The following is a 17,701-nucleotide window of genomic DNA, read 5'->3' on the forward strand; positions in this document are numbered from 1 at the left end:
TTTGAAAAACTCCTTATATCCATCTAAGTTTCTGCAAAAGTAGTGCTAGTGCAAGTTATATTTTCCCCTTCACTATCTGAGAGGATGGCTTTGAGGGGACCAATAATTTCCACTACTATGAACTTCCAATCAGTCAAATACAGGACACAACACCAAGAGCAGCATTGGACAAGTATTCTCCTCTGCCTCTGAAAAACATGTCCTCATTGAAAGCACAACCACTACATTTATTTCACATTAGCTAGCACATGTGCTGCCTAAATTAAAGTAAGGTATAGCAAAAGCAGTATTAGACGATGCCTGAAAATCAGCTAAATGTTGCATTCAGCTCAAAGGAAACACATCTTGAATAATGAAAATAGTGAATGAAACCATTACACTTTGCAACACACAGACAAACTGCAATGAAAACCACCACCAATATGAATTCTGTTCCTAGACAGAAACACAATATACTATCTTTGGAAACAATTCTATACCCTTCCCTGCCACTCAGATTACTGAAATTAAATCTGGGGATACTTGTTATCCTAACAATAGAAAGCACATCACATGGAAGACACAGGAAAAAGAAGAAAAAGAAGTTTTATGTCTAATCAAGTTTAGACAAATAACTGTTTCTGAAGAATGTTGCTTATTCAGTTAGGTAGCATAATTCAGAGTACATTATTTGCTTGTTTTTTAAGATTCACCCCAGAGGGCTAGATAATGTCTTGCTCTTCAGTGAACTGAGACAAAACAATACATTCTGCTATGGAGTTGTAGACAGGTATTTCTGTATTGTGGATTTGTCTTATGCACTTTACTTTGGGTCTGTGATGAACAGAAGGCTCTAAATAAAGTAATTTATATGCATTTATTTATGGATAGCTAAATAACATCTTTCTGTTGGACTCTGCTTGCAAACCTCAGGCTTATTAAAAGGCAAGTTAAAGCACATGAAACTCATACAAGCCCATGGTGTAACAGCACATGCAGAGCACTTAAGCCACACTTCTCTGCATTTTGTGTGAAGGGGCATAAAATTCACTGGCAACAGGGCAAAACCGAACTGCATCCTTCTAACCAACACAGGCACCATACTCCCAGCAGACCACTGGTGGCAGCCTCCAATAGCATGAAACACCTCTGCTCCTTTTAGCTCTGCAATCCAAGGACATATATTTCTAAAAGGTCAAGTGTTAACAAAAGCATCTAGCTAATATGTTTAGCCAAAGTAATTGGATTAAATTAAGATTACAGCTATTCCACAGAGAGAAATACATTTCACACTTTTTTAATCTAAGTGGTTTTCCACCCTGAGAACTGTTTAAGAGCAAAGGAAGGAGGGTGAAAAGGGAACAATTCAGGGCGTGGGAAGACTAGGCCAAAGGGATACAATTAAAGATAAAAGAGAATCTCAAAACCAGGTGTGAGAAGGAGGGGCAATGCTTAAGACAAAATCCAGAGATTTGCAGCTCTCTCCATCAGAAGAGAAACTTAGGTTTGGATTATACATCAAAACTTTTTGTCTCAACTTGTTTGCAAGACACAAACAACAGTATTTTGCCTCTGCTTTTGTGGTTAAAGACTTATATAAGTTTTTCCCGTGAACTTCAAATAATCTGAAAGAACACAGAGAGCATCCTTTGGCTGCACAGAGCAGCAAAAGCCTTGCTTGCATGTGCTGGTGCTGGCACAAACATCACACTCTTGTCAGGCTCACCAGCACGGCGCACATACACACACATTGTAGGGCTAGTGAAAAAAATACCACATGACAGAGAGAGCTCTACAAGACAGCTGGTTTTTAGGGTACAAAGTATACAGGAAACCTAAAAGATATATAGAGCAAAATATTTTAGGGGAGTTTAAAAGATCCTGATTACTGACAGGCAATTTTAGGAAACCCTGAGGAATGTTTAATTTCAGGCCAGATGTTATACGTCACTCAGCAAGTCCTCACTTCCCCTTCCTGTTTTACAAACTTCATAACTGATAAGATGCAGGACTGAAGTGGTGTATTCTCTCAATTTCTTCTTTCATGAATTACAGACTAAAGATTTCCTAGTGCTGTTTTGTTTGCACTAGAGATCCTTGGTGACTCATAGTTTCTCTCCCATCTCCAAAATTATTCATAGTGCCTTCCGAAATCTGGCTTCTCTTCAGAAATCTCAAGATCTATGATCAGCAGAATCAGCGAGCCTTTTAAAAAAAACATCTTGATTTGTGTAACTTATTTTTGCTACAGCATTATATTCATTATTTGCACTATTTATACAAATTAGTATTATTTGTCCTTATTGCAATACTTGATCAATCACAACACGCACAACCATCTGACACAGTAAGAGGGACTTGCTAAGAAGTAACAAGCCAAAGGACACCAGCACAAAGCATCCCCAATGACAGGGACAGATAGGAAGCAAAGAGACTAAAAATTTCTCAGTGACATGAAACCTGAGTGCAAGAAATGGCAAGTCAGATTCTTTAGGGAGATGGTGAAAGGAGCACAAAATACATGGAACTATGAGACAGGTAAGCCACAAACTGATACATTCCAGCAAGAGACACAAAAGTAACAGGAAAGCAAGCATCCCATTAAGCTAAACTGGATACCTACCCAACCCCTTGGTCCAGATGTAAAAATTGTGGCATCAACTGCTTTAACTCAAGTTTCTCTTCCAATACTATGAGCAATCCCTGATATAGATACAACTATAGACCCATCGTTCAGTGCAGACCACTAAAAACTGGTGGCATCTTGAGTCCTATGTAGGTTTGCTCTTTTAGCTTCAATCCCTCTTAAAAAAACAAGCAAACAAACAAAACAAAAACTAAAAAAAACCCCCAAAAAAAACAAAAACAAACAAAAAAAAACAAACCCAAAAAAACCCTAGATAGCTACCACAATCCACATCAGAGGCAAACCCACAAGAATGTCTTTCTTAAGAACACTTGTCTCTAGAGGAAAATAGTTTAAAAACTCCCAGGATAAGCTAAGTATTTTCAAGTACACAGGACCTGATGCAATTCAGTTTACAATACTCAGTCTCATGAATTAACTTTCAAGAGGAGATTGGAAGCAGGTTATGCTTATAGAAGAGAAGGAGCAAGTGTAGTCTTAATTGACAAAAGGGGTGGAAAAGGTGCAAATGGGAAATTATAGCCCATTCCCTTTAATGGGTTGGTTTGACTTCATGGCTAAGTGGGTCTATCAGGTCGTTGACACCACCTTCACTGCATCCTCCCTCCATCCCTGCTCTCCTGGTGCAGGCAGCACCTGATTGATATGTCCTCATCAGCTCCCACAGAAAGCTGGTTCAAGAGGTCCCTACCAGCAGTAACTTAGTCCTACTCCAAAACAGAAAATATTTTTCTGCTGGGTGGGTGATGAGCCTGCACTGAGGGCTGCTGAGGAGAAGCAGTGTGACACCCACCCATGCCCCTTGAAGCATCAGACTGACATTTGAGCAGCTTCACTGTCATGTCCCACAGCAATCAACTTCAGTTCTTGGGGAAAGAAACTGGCAGCAATTAGATATAAAGAAAAAATTTCAAAGTGTTACCTTGTAATAGACAAGTAAGGGCTAAGCATCAGGTAAGAGCCAGCACAGGGTTTTGCAAGAGAGCAGAGCACAGTGCCCAGGTGGGGCAGACATCAGGTTTTGAGGACTGCATCATATCCAACCAAAGCCTTTGTTTCTCTGAGAATTATATTTTTAAGTTTGAGGGAAGAAACAGTAAAACACTTTTTAATTCTTTCCAGTGATAAAATTGGAATCACTTTGCCAAACAACGCACACTAGAATTTGTTCTGCTAGATGTGTTCTCTCAGCTTTATTACTGGATGCAAGTTGTGCTGTTTGCAAGAGAGAGACCTAAGAAAAATTACATTACCAGTGCTACCTTCTGAAAATCTTTGCCTAAAAATATTTTGTCTGAAATACTGCTGCACCCATTAGGCTTCAGCAAGCACATAAAACTTGCTGTAATGATCTGAGTTGGGCATATTCTACTACCCCAAAACCCTAAATTCAAAGTCATTTGGAAAAGTGCAGTCAGAACATTTTCATTACAAGTGTGAAGCGCCAAATTCCACTTTAAATTCCTGTCACAGCTCTTGGGCCTCCCAGGCTGTGCACATCTCATCTCCTTGGGGGTCCTGAGACCTATCAACATCCCCTGCTCTCCTAGCAGGCATTCAAGGTGTATTTGTGGAGCAGCAGTCTGATTTAAATACAAAAGGACAAAAGTTGACCTCAGAATGAGAGCAAAAGTAACCTGGGACAAAGCCTGCTGAGATGGGGACAGAAGATAAAAACTTACTCCAAAAAACAATGGGATGAGGAGCTGAAAAAAAACTCCAGTTTATGGTCGACTGGGGTGGAAAAACAAGAAGATTGGAAATGACCAAGCATGGCAAGGAATAAATTGTTTGTATTAAGTGATAGCTGACAGTAAATTAAGCAGCAAGGCAGAGAAATGTGTCTTAGGGCTCAGCTGTGGGTGTCTCAGAGCTAGGAGTAAGATGGGCAAGTTAAGCAAGAGACCATGACTAAGCCTGGCGTAGTCTCTAGAAGATATTACAATTGCTAGGGGCAGATAAAAAGGCAGCTTGTCTGTATTTTACCACAATGCTGATATTACTGGGGAGGGGATGCAAGCCTTTCCAGCAAGCACAGATAAATTTTGACTGCAGCAAGGAAGCCATAGCATAGGCTCTTTAGCAATCCCCACACACTTTGCACAGGCTTTCTTCCACATTTTCTAAATTAAGCATTCACTTAAAAATATAATTTAAAAGCTGAGGTTCTGGAGGCATGAACCCTAGAAAGCTGTTCCAGAGGTCAGGAGCTGCAGAGAAGAAAGCAAATATATTACATGAAAGGGTAAGTTAAACTGGAGCTTGATGAAGAAGGAATACAGGAGAGGAAGCAAAGAAAAAAAGACACCTTGGGGTGAATGCAGAGAAATATTCATACACTAAGGAAGTGTCTCCACTGAATGAAGGGATACAGGTTGAGCATTTAGAACACACTCAAATGAACAAACCCTGGTATGTGGAGAGCTGTGAGTGTCTGCCAGAGGGCTGCACCCAGCTGAGGGCATTGCAAACATTCGGGAAGACTGGAAAATAGGGAGAGGTGCAGAGAGGAAAGCAGAGGAGCTCCCAGTAAGGAAGGGGCTCAGCTCTGCTGGTCAGCTCACAAGCAAAGGAACACCCAAAGCAGCAGAAAGATGCAAGAAGAGCTTCAGAATTCCTGCCTTCAAACTCCTACTGACAATTCATTTCATACCCACTGCCTCATTTCTCAACAGAAATAAATTTGCAGTTCAAACTCCTGGAAGGGAGAGGGATTTCCATCTTCCATGAAGAAATATTTACACACCAATACCATTAATTTGTACCATACTACCCTTGGTTTCAGTAGTTAACTCTGACAGTATAAAACATTTAAGAAGTTGTTTCAGGAAAGAATAAGAAAATAAAGAAATAGCTGGGAATTAAACTATTTGCACGTAAAAGACAACAAAGCATGTCCTTAAAGGGAAAGTTTTGAAAGTCCTCTCAAGTCTTCCCAGAGTGTTACCTCCCTATGAAAAGCAGGCAGTCCCATACAGAGGAACAAGAGGAACAAGCCCAGGGATGGCACTCTTAATGAAAACTTGACCTCAAAATTCTGGTTTACTCATAGCCATTCATAAGACTGAAGTAAAAGAAAACATAAAGATATATAAAAATAGTGTCTTGAAAATTGAATACATTGTAAAATCAACACAAGGCAGAAATAAATAATTTCAAAAATCTGAAATAATAGCTACTTATTCATCAGGACTATTAGCTGAGTGACAAGCAAGATTGTATTTAAAGTAAAATTTAAAGAATCTTTTTAAAGCAAATGAAAACACAGCTTACAGAACTCATCTGGATCATTCTAATCCAACACAAAAGCCACAAATTATCTTCTTATAAAACAGCAATCGTATATAAAAAAGGACCAAAAAGTACTTTCTACTATACCAAATTCTGTTTCCTAAGTTATCACCTTGTCTTTCAGCTTATTAGTTTTGACTGAGGGAAATTCTTCTCTCGTTCTTAAATTGAAATTATTAGTTCAGCTACAGTCCAATTGTTTGTTTTTAATGTAGACGAATATTAAGAGAAAATCCCTTTTATATGTCTTAATTTGGTTTATAATTCAGTAAGAGGCACGCCACAATTGCCAAATTAAGTGACATTCTGATCATACGCAGCCCCTCCCCATTAGGTATTTGACACTGAGGGCTGAAGGCTGGTCTGTTACTCTGGTGAAGTTTCTTTCAAGGCCTAATTAAACCATCCTATTTCTATCGATTTGCCATTTTCATGATTTCCTCAGAAGTATCCAAGAGTCAAGGAAGCCATGAACTGTAAGCACTTATAGATGAAACCACACAACTTTTATTTAGGTCCAAAAAGTTAAAACGTGGGCGGCCAACTTTCAGCGGCAAATTCTTGTTTGAAAGTGGAACCCAAGCTAGAGGAACTGAGCGGTGGCTTTCCCTTCTCAGGATGAATGTGCAGGAAGAAGCAATGCAAGTGCCATGAGTGCCTCCCAGTTGTTGCTGCAGAACATCCCACAAAGCCATTTCTAACACCCATAGAAAGGAATACATCAGCTTTCAGGCACGCTCAGTGCTCCCATGTTAGCGGCACTGTGCATCAATGCCACTCCAATGAGGCACTTCACACTCATCTCCAGCCTGGCTGAACAGAACATTTTCAACTGCTTTTAAATGAAACACAATGGCCCGAACCAAATCAAGAAAGTACTGAAATGTAGCAATGAAAAATAGTGGTTTCTCCCTACACTTGCATAGCAGGTAATTTTTGTTGAAGCATGATTATAATCTTAATGTACTAATTACCTTTGATTTTCATCCTGACATCTCATGTGACCTGGCCTGCCCTCTAGTCCAATAATCTCATAGTCACCAATGCTAACATAATTCTGACAGCAAGGTAAGTGGACAACCCTGTTGGAGATCACTCCATTTTAGGCTTATAGGTCTACTGGAATGCCATGGGATCAGCTCCACACCCCACCAGACTGGCACTCAGTATAGCAGCAAGTGGCAAAACGTGCAGCTTATCTTGTTTTCCTACTCTGCTGCAGTACTTCATATTTTCTTGGCACTAAAAGAGGAAGGACATTACAACGGTTGTGCAAGACATAAACCAAAGCCTAAGCCACGTTTCTGGCCTCAAACCAAGAGAATTACACCTATGCTGCATAGGAAATGAATCATCTGAGATCTTTCTTAATGCAATTTTTCCACCAAATACGAAACAATTACTTCTTACGGAAAGCAATGGCTTTGCACTGTACTAAGGTTGAAAGCTCCAGTTACCACTTCATGTTGAAATATGAAAAGTTGTTTTCAGGAAACTGCACCCAGTTTTCATCTCAACTGCTAAACTGCCCAAGGTGAGGAGCACATGTGTCTCTGGCAGTCCTGAAACACTTCCATGCAACCCCCTGATCCTAACAGCTGCCAGGGGCTGGGCTGCACCTGCTTGGTTAAGGTGGAAGCTGTGGAGACAAAACTTCTAGAAATGTAATGACAAACACCCAACGCTTGCACGCAGAAGCGCAGCCAGACTAACCAGCATCTGGTGTGGAATCCTGACCACAGAGTTTTGGGGATGTGTCTGGATGTAGCAGGATCATTTCCCTCCTACTCCCTGGGAAGAATGGCCCATGCCTTGGTGGTAAGGCTGGACCTGTCACTAGCAGGCTCTAACACCATCATACAAACTAGTGTCAAAGCTACCAGCCGATTTGCCTACCCCATTCCCAAAAACACCAACTCAGAAAGGCTGCTGCCTCCAGAGCAGAGCTCAGGGATTTTCAGTTGTGGTTCGCATCAGTGATTTCTCACCACGCACATCCTTTGAAGAAAACAAGATTGTCACAGAACTGGCCTGATGCTGAACTTGCAAACTCATGGCAAGCACCTGGGGGGAGGGGGGGGGGGGGGGAACGGGACATGATGGGACACAAACACAAAGGGGACAGGATGTGACAGCAGACCAGCCATGTGAAAGACTTCTTGGTGTTAATTTCTTTGTATTGCATTTATATGTAACAGTTCCACCAACACAAGTCCACTTTTTATGTTACCCATTGAGATCAAAGTAAGCCAAATAAGGAAGGGATAGTTCAATTCACATGGTGTATGACAGGGCACGACATCTCAGTGTGGCTTCAGAGCTGCTTGCAGTATTTCAGCCCTTCAGGAGACTTTCAGCCTCCTGAATAGCAAGGCTAAAGTTGAACCGGACCAAGGGAAAGAAATCTTTCCTATAATTTTACCGTTAATCCCAAAGAAAAACCATTGCAAAGCAAATAAGTCTCAAAATACATCCTAGAGATTTTTTTTTCTTTTGTATTTAAGGATTATTTTTTATTTTAAACATCATTAACTTCAAAATAAGATTGCAAATGGATTTGTTTCACTGAGTGGCTTCCACTCTATGTGTGGAAATCAGCACAGCTACTTCAAAAAGAAAAACTTTTGAACACTGTCAGTTGTCTGCCACATTGTCTATTAAACAAACAAGCCCTGAGATTGGGGGAGGAAGGACACAGAGCTGGAGGATATAATAGGATGAACTTCCTGGTAGGAAATTCCAATAAATGCCATGAAGCATTAGATAAACAGGCTAAAAACTAATAGCAGCATTCCGAGCACATGTATTGACATAGGAATCAGGAAAAGTGTTATTCCTCACTTACAAAACGTACAGAATACAGGGATAAACCTCTCTAGGAAGATGTAATTAATAAGAGTGGATACATACAAAGTGAACAGTGAGGAGAAAGAGGAGCACTTACAAAGCCAAACCAGTGCTATCTCAGTGTAGGTGCCCTGTAATGGTGTGCAAGATTGGGCTTGCTTTACAAAGTTCGCTCGCTAAACTGCCTGCCTAGGCCACAGCATCTTGAGCTTTGTTTTCCTTGGATACAGGATCCCTACAAGAGAGGATGACATTTGTGGAATTTCACAAATGAAGTTTCTGGAGTTCAAGTTTTCATGTCTACACGTGTGTGCGGTTCACGATGTCCCACCCTGGCACTCCAAACATTTCTGTATTCCATACAAAATAGCCATACCAAGTTATATCAGAGCAGTGCCATGGGACTGCATTACTTGACTCACTGAGAGGTGATTCACAGGGAACCAACAAACTTGTACATTCTTTTAAAAATTAATGACACTAAGGATACGTATGTAAACACTTCAGAAACTATCGAGCTACAACTAGAAGGTAACAAATTTTAAGAACTCAGGTGCACATGAGCATTAGTATTGGGTATTCACATCCCCAAAGCAGGTGAATCATTCCTTAAAAAAGGTCAACACCAATCCTGACTCCATATTTTTAATTCACTGTCTGAGGTACAATGGCTCTTAGATCTATCTACTTTTTCAATTAATGTAATTAGTAATGAGAAATCAGATCTTAAGTAGCAAAACCTTTTATTCTGAAGTATTTTCTTAACCCAGTTCCACCCAAGTACAAAAGCATACAGCAGGATTCCCCAAAAGTAATAAATGGACTTTGAATCCATTTAGAGTGATAAAAATATTATCTAGTTTCCAAAGGTCACTGTGAAAGTTGACAAAAAACATTCAGAAGACCCAGGCAACGTGCAATGATTTGCATTTACAGAATCAGACAATGAGAAATAACGTAGGGTCCTAAGCATTTACCTTAACACAGTACAGTTCTGTACATTATGTAAATTGTGTTAGTTCACTTTAAGGGAGTCTCAACATTGTTCAAACAGATTAACCCTGAAAAATTATCTTTGCACCTACAAGTAACCATAATGCTGTCTTTGCACAAGAGATCGATTTATCATTCGCAAATTAATTAAGTATAGTTTCAAAAATTAAATTACCAGCATTATATACAAAAAAAATCCGTACATACCTTGGTGAAGTTAACACAATAACCTTTTCCACATACCAAACCTCAGAGTAACAAAAATAAGTAACAAGTGCCCAAGAAACAGGAAAACATGGTTGACATATCCAAAAGCAGCTACTCCCAGAAGCAGTCAGAAAGGAGGCTCCAAATTAGCAGAAAGTCACAGAAACAGATAAAAGATTATAAGAAGAGAGCAAGGGCGATAATCACAGATGGGTGAGCCCTAAAGACCCCAGTTATGGCTGACAGCCTCCTCCTCCCTAGATCTGGAGCTGGTACTACCATCAGACAGCTTCCCTTCACAGCACATTTCTCTCACTACGAACTGAACTTGGTTTTCACCTAGCCTGGGTTGCTAAACTCTAGAAACTGATTACTTCCTCCCCACATCAAGGTAGGCAGCTGCTGCATTTACTTTTATTGCACAGGTCAGTTTGGCAACAGTTTACATGGCTGAAATGGCACAGAGATAGCCAAGTTCCTGACGTTTGAAATGCTGCGTAATGTCACAAAGAACAACTATTCCACTGAGCTTTCACTGTGATGCACATTCTACCTTGGCAGTATTTTATCAATCCATCAGCTACACCATGGAGCAGAACAACCTGAGGGTGCTGGCAAAATGACAACAAACTGATTTCAAATAGGAAGTTTTACTTATTCCCATTGACAGAGAGGGAATAAAAAGACAGGATGGCAGCAGGCCTTAAGTGAAGTGAATGAGTGTTAGTAGACTAAATAATTTTCTTTTTCACATTTAAGAAAATTCTGTCATGCACAGGACAATCTAAAACAACTGATGTGACAGCCTAATTTACAAGACAACAACCAAAACAGATGGTTTTCCAGGGAATCACAGGTAATTAATTTCTAGGGGAAAAGACATTAAAGCTGCTGTTCTTTCTCAGATTATATAGGATATTTTCAAGCAGTTATCCCTTTTGGCTTTGGTGAAGTAGAAAATCTCCAGTCATATAGTCAAACAAGGACTTTAACCTCTGTGAAACCGACCCACACCAGACACAATCTGTCCCTTCTACTTTGCCTTCTTTACAATGTATTTCCTAAACGAAGCAACTTGAGATGACTTCTCCAGAAAAATTAGCAGCACCCTGAAGTCTCAAATTTTAAAATGAAGTGAATTTGCATTTTTCTCTCTAATCTACACACTTTGATGGAAGACAAGAATCTGACTTTCTAATATCACCTCCTACGTATCACAGACCCTTGCTGCTGTGCTATTGTAGCCAAGGATAAGAATGCAATTTTAGAATCTTTGTTATGAAAATGAAATGAACAAGCACCTGTCAGGAAGTACCATAAACACAGTTTACCTACCAAAAAGCAAGTAGAAGGATTTGCTAACCTCAAGGCTGTTCAGAGTTGAAATTACAGAACATAACTCTACAGAGAAATTACAGCAAAACAGTCATTGTGTCAAAACTAGAAGGCATAAACTCATTTCCCCCTCACTTAAAATCAGATTTCCACTTTGAGTTTGCATTGTTTAAGCTTTCAATATTAAATGTCTTCAAGTTCAACAACTTAAGAAGTCCTTTAACACCACAATCATCTCAGGGAGTGGTTGAGGTGGGAAAGCACCTCTGGAGATCATCTAGTCCACCTGCCACTGCTCAAAAAGAAGGCAACTAGAACAGGATGCTCAGGGCTGTATTCAGTTGGGTTTTTAATATGGCCAGTGACTGCAACTCCACAACCTAAGGGACCTGTTCAAGAATACCTTTGCTGTATAAGCTTCTGTTTAAATGGACTTTCTTAATTATAATTTTTTTCCCATGGCCTTTTATCTTGTCACTGGCTACCACTGAGAATGGCCTGGCTCCATTTTCTTCACTCTCCCCCATCATGTGTTTAAACACCTCCAGGCTCAACAGTCCCAGCTCTCTCAGCCTCTTCTTCTATATGAGATGCTCTGAGGCTTTAACCACCTTCATAGCCCCTCACTGGACCTGCTCCAGTATGTCCGTGTCCTCTCATAATGGGGATCCCAGAACTGGACCCAGCATGTCAGCTGTGTCTCACCAGGGTTGAGCAGAGGGAAAGGATCTTCTCACTCTGCAGAGCTGCTTTACAGCAGGTTTGTCCTAGCCCATGCTGGTACCTGGAATTATTCTTCTGCAGAGGCAGGACTTTGCACTTCCTTCTGCTGAACTTCATGAGGTTCCTGTCAGCCCCTTCCTCAAGCCTGCCAAAGTCCCTCTGGACAGCAGTGCAACCATCAGCTGTATCAACTACTGGCCACAATTCTGTATCTCGTACCAGTCCAGTCACTCCTTAATATTAATTTCATAGGCAAAATATTGCTTAAGTTGCACTGAAGGGCGTTTTCTTCAGACCTCAAATAATTCATGCTGTTTAACAGCATCTTCTAATTTCAAGATCTTTCCCTTGCAAATACTAGTACTGAATAACATTGTTATTTTAGGTATCAGTCATACCAAAACTGTTGACTGAGGCAAAAGTATCCCCACACTTGCTTATTTTTTTGTATATGCCAGGATGCAAGCCTCAGAGCCAGTGCCTCTCAGTGTTGTGCTGGAAGCTGATGTGCAGTTGCTTGTCCACTACAGACTTCCCAGAAGTGCTACTTTCCAGGATACAGGTCCCCTTTCATAAGGCATGGCTTGCATTCCCTGTGCTCTGGCATACAACTTTGCCTTTTGCCGTACTAAAGACACAGCGTTGTCTGAATGTGCCTACAGAGCAAGTTGTGAGAGCTCCATTATCATCTACTATTCTGCTGGCAATTACTATCAGTAACAGTTTTTTTGTTTACTTCTGTGACAACGATGAAAGCACTCCATAGTATTGGGATTAGTGAAAATACTCACTGGAATCAATAAAAAGGACCCTTTTCCTTCCACTTAGCCAATTTTTTTAAACCAATTTCATATTGACACTTACTTTTGTTAATCAAAATGCTTTACAAAATTTAATGTATTTTCTATAAGCCTCATTCACATGCCGGACAGACATACCTTTGTTAACTTCTAGGTTTTGGCAGGAGAAGAAGGGTGAAGGTAGGAGGAGCTGGCTGTGGGATACTGCTGGTAAACACTTTTGGAAACACCACAGGCACTCTTTGCAATGCTGTATACAGAAGAACTCCATCCTTATAACTGCACACTACTCAAAGCTCTGTAGAAGGTTTATTTCAAGACTATTGGCCATCCCAAGTATTCTGGAAGTCTTACAGGCGCTTGCACAAGGCTGGAAGAGCAGAACGTTAGCAGAGGGGTAAAAGAGACAACATCTGGATTGAAAGCAGAAATTTGTGCATCTATTCGTGAGCTTTAATTTTCCTTGATTGTAGCCTAAAGTTCAGAGAAAGTCCATTTGGCTTCTTGTACTGTGGCCTTCCCCCTCTTTCCCCTTGTGCTACCTATCCTGTTGTATAACCATGCAGCTATTAAAACGATCCTGTAGGCAATGGACAGCAAAATGGGATTTTCCAGAAGCCTGGGGAAGTCTTCCAGCGGAATCTAGCACTAAAACATCACCTATTAAAGTCTGCACTAAAAATTCCTTTCTTTAAATAACTTTGAAGAGCGAAGAAATCTATCTACTCAATTCAGGCCCATGAATTCCTCCCCAAACGTACCTTAATCTGTTCAGAAGATAAATGACCACATGGTTTAATTGTGCCTTCTTCACAGAAGCCATAACTTTCTCCCTTATGATCAGTACACCTTGATCCTTTTCATTTTCAAATGTAGTCCCACTTATGACTCATCTTTCCCTCCTCTCACACACACTTTTCAGTCTCTCCTCTTCATCCTTTTCCTCTTGTTTTAGTAAAAGCTGTAGGTAGGGTGAACTAAAATAGCAAGTTTCACAACTGGACATGAGACATCCTTAAATTTAGATCAAATAAGCCCTTCAAAAGTATACGAGAGCTTTCCATCCACACAGATTTATAAAAGCTACATGTAATTATGGAAAGGAATAGGAATAAAAATAGCTTGTGGACGATGCCCTCTTTCAACAATATATGGATAGGAAGGAAGACAGCCTTGTTTCTTAGAAGCAGGAGAAAAGGTAACTTGAGGCAGCCGTGGGAAGCCCTCACCAGCCTGTAGGCTTGCTAGATTGCTAAAAATCCTTAAGCATGATAGATTCCCACAGAAAACCTCATTTTCTATAGTAATTGTTTCCCCAACCCTAATTCCAAATTATAATCAAACTGTAGAGCTAAGATTACCCCAGAAAACTTGACTACATCTCACTGTCTGAGACTGCAAGTTCTTATCAAAGCTAAAGCAGAGTCTTGACAAAACCTGCTTTGCCAGTCATTGGTTTGTCTTGGAAGTCTAAAATTCAAGAAAACACAAAAACCTGTTGTCTTGCCTTGACATCCGTAACTCCTACCTTTTCAACAGGCGCCTGCTGATGATAGCAGCAAGAGTCATCTTACTCCCGAATTTCCTCCCATGCTTTGCACTGGCAAGGAGCCCTCATGCACTCTGTCCTGACTTGGAACAAGCTCTGCAGCCTGGTCCTACACTTTCCACCGCAAACTGGAAATTTCGTGTCCACTTCAGGTAAAAACATTTCATTGAATTAAATACGAGAAAGTAAATATGGCAGAGTTACAGTGCTCCTTGTGTAAAACACTGACTTCCAAGATAAACAGGAATGCTACACGGCTTTCACATATTGCTATCCTGCAAGCATTTCAATGCACAATGGTGCTAAAGAAAGTATCGGGAGAAAGATGGAAATTTTGGCAGCTGCAGAGGGGAGAACTGAGGCTCCTGGCAGTGGGCAGCATGTGTAAGGATTGCGAGATAAACACATCAGACCTTTTTCTCAAGTAATCAATAACAAAATAGTTATGTTTGAAAACAGACAACAGATTAAAGTGAAACTCTTATTTCACAGCCCTGTGAGTTACAGGCTGCCTCCAAAGTTAGTTCTGCACTAGCCGAGTTTGTCATGGAGGTTTACTTACAGTAACAATGATACACCTTTTAAGCCAAAGCTGAAATTCAGCAGTATATTCTGGTCACAAAGGCAGAATGCTGCTGTAGCATGGAATAAGCAGGGCCCTGGATGCTCTCACTGCCACACATGCTGGTTCCACCTCACCATTTGAGGGGCAGAAAGGAGACTTTGCTATGTATGCCAGCATGAAACTCAACCTTCCTCGGCCAACTTTGCATGTGACTGGTATTCATGACCACTCCTCTGACCAGAAGCCCTATGAGCCTTTCCACCTTCATAAACTACACAAAACAAGACCCTCGGCCACGGCTGCTGTGGCTGTTGATTGTAAAAGCTATCCCAGTTGCTATCTCCAAGGATTCTGTGATCTTTCATGCAAGACCACAACTCTACTTTCACCTATTAACAATTAGTCACATTAAAGCCCTGTTAAGAGCTGTACCTGTCAGGCTGTACCTGCCAGAGTAGCACAGCCAGCCTTTCCTCTAGAGGTATATCTTAACAGCAGTGATTGCCGAGAAGGCCTCCACTATTGTAAGCTCACTACATACATAACTTCTAGGCACAAATTACATTTATATCTTCACCTACTTCAGTGCCAGCCATCAGACTGTAATTAAATTACAGTCTGTAATTTAGTAGAGCCTGGGAGCCTCTGTCACGGACTGGAAGACAAGTGTATGAGGTGCCAACAGGACTGAGGAGATTCCCAGTTTAAGCAAATATGGCTTTCCTCCATGAACTGAGGATGTTTTCAGCCATAGTTACTCCTCCATGTGCTCACAAACCTGCTATACTGCCCCCAAGCCCTCCAAAGCTGGAGATGGGGAGAGCATGCAAGCTCCCTCCAGCCCTTGGGCACTGCCGGCCAGGCTGTGGCAGCTGCATGCTCTCAGTAACCCAAGCAGAGAGTAGTGGCACAAAAGCTGCCTATTTCTTTGCAGAAGAGCCATCTGTTAGGGTTTCATTCCGCACAACGCCACTGGCTTCTAGGAGATGCTGAGGTCACACACACAGCGAGGCTCTTGGTCTGCTGCCACTCCAAGCAAGCGTCCCGTAGGTGGGGAGAGGGCATGGCCTGGGGCAGCCTCCACCGGCCACCTCCACCCTAACCCCGCAGCCGGCTGGGCCAGGGAGCTCCCTGTGCTGAAAACTAATCACTCAGCCAGTGTTAGCTTTCAGCTGGAGCAGTCCCCGGTCTGACAAGCACAGAGAAGTACAAGGGCGCCAAAGCAGGGAAGGAGGGAGGGCAGCATGACCCTATTTGTGGCGGCACCAATTTGGATTGTGGCTGCAAGTTGACTCTGAAACCACATTGCCAAAGGGTCCTGCAGCATGGTTCCAGGAAATCCCCTCTGTCATGGGAAGCACTTCTAGTAGTACAGACCTGGTTCCCAAATCATCCTTTTCCTTCCTAGCCCATGAGGTAATTAAGGCCATTCTGCCTATGAGAGGATTACGTTTCATTTCCAAGAACGTGCAGATAGGAAACAGCGGGATATTTTAGTGTCCAAGACCGCCATTCTTGTGCTGCTGAACTGAATTAATACAGCATGTTGGTCTAGGGCACAATGGTGAGGACCAATGGGAAGACCTCTATCCCTCAATAACCTCCTGCAGAAACCCATCATGACTGAATTGCTTTGCATTTCAATCCCTGCATGAACCTAGTGACTACCTGAAGGATCTTTACATGGTATTTAATCCTCTTCTCCATGTTATTGTCTTCAGAAATACCCAACAGTTTACCAAGCAGCACAACTACTTGACAGCATGTGACTATTTAAAATGCTGAAAGCAAGTCTTATCATATCTACCCTAAAAGAGTATCCTCAAAGTGTAACAAGGAAACTGGAACCATCAGTTAGTAATATTATCACTCTTTCCTCACAGCAGAAAATAAGGAGAAAAAAGCTAATCAAATACTACCACCTTTCTTCCCCTCTGCTATTGCTTCTCCTAACATTGACCACATTTGTGGTTAAATGCAGGGAGTCAAACTTCCTATAAGCAGTGTTGTTATGGTTCCAGATTTCCACTGTGGTTCAGCCGTATCACAGCTCTGGAAAGGCAAACTGGCGTGTGCTCAAACCGCCACCTTCCCTTGTTTGGGTGAAAAAATTCCATATTGTGACTCTAAACATTCTTTACCTGAGTCACCTCGCTGGCCTGCCTTCCAAGATTAAAGATCTTAATAGTGAACTTAAAAAAACGCTTTATTGAAATTGATATTCTGGATAAAAACGCTTAGTGAAAATACTGATGCAATTTCATCACACTACAGGAGATGCATGTAGCCAGTTAAAATGTACCTTCCCATTGAGACAATACTTTTAATTCAAGGTTCTGGCTGGGAAGATCCTGCTCCATGCTGAGGCTCATGCCCCTGCAATTATGGAGAGGCACTCAAAGATGAGGCAGAGCAACAATTGCAACAAAAAGCATCATCTCTCAGGGAGAGGTGAAGTACTTGTAGAAGGCGTTCAGCATCACTCTGCAGCAGAAGGAACAATACATTTTCATCTGATTTGATCAACACTAACCAAAGAGACTGGGCTAAATCTGGACAAAGAATCTGACATCAGCTTTTCAGGAGGAAAGCAAACCTTCCAGCACCATTACAGGCAGGCAGGCAGGCAATTCCTTATCTTCTAGGCATGCCACATTTGTACTTTCAGTGGGAAAGCCAGGGTAGCTCTGGTGAGCAAGTACATTTACTAGGATCTTTATGCCACCCCTCTTACACTATTGCACTGTTACACAAAGTTCTGGATC

At 41.4% G+C, this 17,701-nt stretch overlaps 1 protein-coding gene across 1 annotated transcript in view; it reads right to left on the bottom strand.

The window, feature by feature from the left end:
• Positions 1 to 17,701, bottom strand: part of E2F3 (E2F transcription factor 3) — a 41,941-nt gene that overhangs the window by 11,876 nt on the left and 12,364 nt on the right. The gene's annotated exons all lie outside the window — the stretch shown is intronic.

The sequence above is a fragment of the Vidua chalybeata genome, chromosome 1, assembly GCF_026979565.1.
Source record: "Vidua chalybeata isolate OUT-0048 chromosome 1, bVidCha1 merged haplotype, whole genome shotgun sequence".
Lineage (NCBI taxonomy): Eukaryota > Metazoa > Chordata > Aves > Passeriformes > Viduidae > Vidua > Vidua chalybeata.